This window comes from Lynx rufus, unplaced genomic scaffold (assembly GCF_022079265.1).
Source record: "Lynx rufus isolate CCGP_SWC_20201006 ecotype Redwood Valley unplaced genomic scaffold, mLynRuf1.p SCAF_3, whole genome shotgun sequence".
Classification (NCBI taxonomy): domain Eukaryota; kingdom Metazoa; phylum Chordata; class Mammalia; order Carnivora; family Felidae; genus Lynx; species Lynx rufus.
Genome location: NW_025814845.1, coordinates 52,848,598 through 52,852,743, shown reverse-complemented (window position 1 = coordinate 52,852,743; position 4,146 = coordinate 52,848,598).

Below are 4,146 nucleotides of genomic sequence, written 5' to 3'. Positions count from 1 at the left end.
GAGAGAAAAATCTAGTAGAATGGAACACATTTTTGTGTATAGGCCATTCTCAAAGATACAGAATTGCAGAAGTCTTGCAGGTCACTTGGATATGACCCATCTAACTAACCTGTTTGCTTGATGCACATATTTCCTTCCTACCTCTGCTCCACTCCACTCCACTGAACGTCCTGCTTCTGTCAGATAGATTCTGTCCCAATTTGCGTTCATTTGTTTTCTAGAAGCTTTTTCATCAAAATTTTGGCTTGTTGATGTAAATTTCTTATGCATATTATGCATATATATATATATGTATATATATATATACATAATTTGAAGCAATTCCTTCTTTCATTTTTCCAACTTCTCTCATCTCAGATCTCTGCTTTCAAGGTGCAGAACAAAGGGTCAAAGGAAATGTAAAAAGGAAAGAACTATATTTTTATGTACAAAAACGTATTAGGAATTTCTTTTTCCTTAAAGGAATGAGGAAAATGATAATATTCATTATGACAGGTCAAGCAAACAGAAAGTAGAATACAAAACACTTAATGATGGAGAAAGAATGGGAATTAAGGAAGTACAGAGAAACCAAGATATAGTTTTATTTTCATTTCTAGCTAACATCTACAGTGATAAGTGTGGGGACAATTCTGTTTTCCTGTGACCTACAATAATTATACAGATTCTATATAATGTACTTGTTCTAAGTTAAAGCAAATAATATTTATTTAGTCTTGCACTACTGAAAGTATCAATATATTATAATGAAAACATCATCCATTTACTTGATATTATGATAGTCCATGAAGAAGGGGAAGATGGGAAAATATCACTACTCAATGTATTGCAAATGCTTTAAAAATCTGAGGTTATGAAAATTCATTTAAGAACGACCAGTCTACCTTACGTATTAAGATTTTTTTTGTGGTTGACTAGACGAGAATGAAGAGAGAATTAGTATTTAACGAAAAGGAACTATCACCAAGGGCTTGTGTGCTTGTGATTAAAGCTTTTCCAGCTACAAAGCCTGGAAGGGAATAAGGTCCAGGTGTTAATGTATAGTTGTAGTCATGCAAATGGAAGTGAGACCTCCATTTGGAGATGATTACACATCTTTGCCTGCTACCTGCTTTACCAGCCCGTGGCCTGAGCACTTCCCTGGGCTTGGATCAGAAGATATCCTCCCTGCTGTGTCTAGTATGGCACAGAATTGCTAACTGCTTACATACAAAACTGAAGACGGAAAGCCAAATATCAGCCATTTTCATAATTTTATTTTTGGTAATTTACTAAGCTGTGAGAGACATAACATGCAAGTGATCTAGGCCATCATGAAGTTAGAACTCATGCCATGTTAATGGTGAGATTTCACTGAAGTTTTCATTACCCTTACCTGCTCATATATAGCTATTCACCAAATTCTGTATTGGGCCATAACCACTTTGAAAACCACAATCAGTAGGAAAAATTTGACTTTTATTGACCTGAATAATATTGGCATATGAACTGGTAAAATTTAGGCACTTGGCTAAAGTAAGATGAAAACTGACATGAATGGACGTGTTTGATATTTTGCACAAATTATTTTTGTTTCATTTAATATTCTGAAAAAAATAAAATTGAGGCAAGTGATGAATTTTAAACAAAGATTTAAGTACATTTCAAACTAAATTACTCTCAGTGTTCTATTCAAAATTGACCCCCTGTTTCAGTATCTTCTGTAGTTGGGCCTCTAGATGGCACCTGTAAGCTGTGGGAAGATAGAAAAAGATGTCTGGATCTTCAAGTGCTAAAAACTGTAGTAGAAATTCTGTGTTAGGAATTTTTTTTTATAAAAGCAAAAGAATACAATTCCTCTCTTTGAAGGCATTTAAAAATAAGTACACATAAATTGACATCATGGTCAATATTTTCCAGATTTCTGGAGGCGAGTTTCCAAACTAAAAATTTATAACATGTGATGTGAGGAATTTCTTCTGCAAGCCAACTTGAAGAGATTTAAATTAAGGAGAAATTTTAGGAGTTTAATTTCACAATGGCATCATAGTCCTCAGAGAAATACCTTTGATACTATCTTTTACAAAAGATTTGAGAAACAGAGGTTGGGTCACAGTGAAAATATGAGCAGTAGTTCAAACTTTATGTGCACAGAGAAATAGATAATACGATAGGTCATATTTTTAAAATAACTTCTTTTGAAAAAAGATAACATGTGGAGGGTTTCAGCATTTTTGAACATGTCTATTTTAACTATGTCATTGGAGAAAGTTAAGTTATGACTGGAATAACATTTATTAATTGTATAAGCAGTATGCAGTTCCTTTTATATCTTTTATCTCTCTTCCCACAGTACCTAGTAAAGTGCTTTGTATGTCATAGTCTTTCAATGTGTTGCTTTATTTTTATATTATGCAGAAAACATAGCTTTATTATTGTTTACACATTGACTTTAAGAAGTAATCCAGATTTTACATTAACTGTGATTTAAGCCAGGTGATTAAACACGCTAAACCTCAATATACTCCCTTATAAGACAGGGATAATAATATTACCTCAAATGATCGATTGTAGAGACTACAATGAGATAACATTTGAAAGTGCTTAGCAGAGTTCTTGGCACATAGTGGGTGCTCAAGAAATGGTAGCTATTATAATTATTACTTTAATTAAACGGCAATCTTGTTTTAAACAATTGGTACTTGATCATTAGATAATTAGATAATTAGAATAATAGAGTAGGCCAATTTCTTGTTTAGTTAGGACTCCTCCTGGAAGTCTTTCTTGACTCCCTCAAGTGAATATAACATCCTCTTTTCTGAAATTCCTTACCATCTAAAAAAAACACTTTAAGATTTTCCCAGATAATCATAGATTCACATATAGTTGTAAAATATAAAACAGAGAGATCATGTGTATCATTTACCTAGTTTCCCACAATGGTAAACATCTTGCTTAGCTATAATATAATATCACAGCCAAGAAGTCAACATTGAGACAATCCATCAATCCATCAACCTTATTCAGATTTCACCAGTTTTAAAAGCATGCAGTTATGTGGGTATGTATGTGTTTAATTCTGTAATTTTATCATGTGTAGATTTATGTAATCCCACCACAGATGAGGTACAGCATAGTTTGATCTCAAGGATCCCTCAAACTACCCATAGCCACCTGGCTCCTTGCCTATCCCTGTCCTCAGTCTTTAACTCCTGGTAACCATTAATCTCTCCTATATGTTTATGATTTTGTCAATTCAAGAATGGTAATGGAATCATACTCTATGAAACCTTTAGAGGTTAGCTTTTTCACTCAGCATACTTCCATTGGCATCAATCCAAGTTATGTGTGTCAATAGTTCATTCTTTTATTACTGAGTAGCATTCTATGGTATGGATGTACCACAATTTGTTTAACCATTCACTCACTGAAGGGCATTTGAAGTGTGTACAATTTTTGACTATCATGAATAAAGCAACTATAACATTTGTGTGTTGGTGTGTAGGTTTTGTGTGAACATTCATTCTTATGGGACTAATACCCTAGAGGGCATTAATGGTCATATGGTAAGCACATGCTTAGTTTTTAAAGAAACTGTTATATTCTTTTCATCTGGTTTCTTACATTTTTTTAAACCTCTCTGTACCTACACTCTCTCCCCATGTTTTATAAAACTGTTTTTAAAGTTTATTTATTTTCAGAGAGAGAGAATAAGCAGGGGAGGGGCAGAGAGAGAGAGAGAGAGAGAGAGAGAGAGAGAGAGAATCCCAAGCAGGCTCTGTGCTGGCATCACAGAGCCTGACACAGGGCTTGATCTCATGACCCTGAGATCATGACCTGAGCTGAAATCAAGAGTTGGATGCTCAAATGACTGAGCCATCCAGGCACCCCTCCCCATGTTTTTTTAGAGATGTGTTGAATAGATCTGATACAACAACTAGACCATAAGCTCTCTCAGGTGGGGACCATGGCCGTTTCATTTTTATAACCTTTATAGTTCATAGGAAAGTATAATATTTATGGCACATACTCAATAAAGATTTATGAAATAAAGATTGAAGACAGTAATAAAAAAAAGCAAATAGGAATACATGAGAAATTTAAAAAAGGAATTACTTTGGGGAGAAAAAAATTAACAGTGTTGCCTTCATGAATGCATTATGCCAT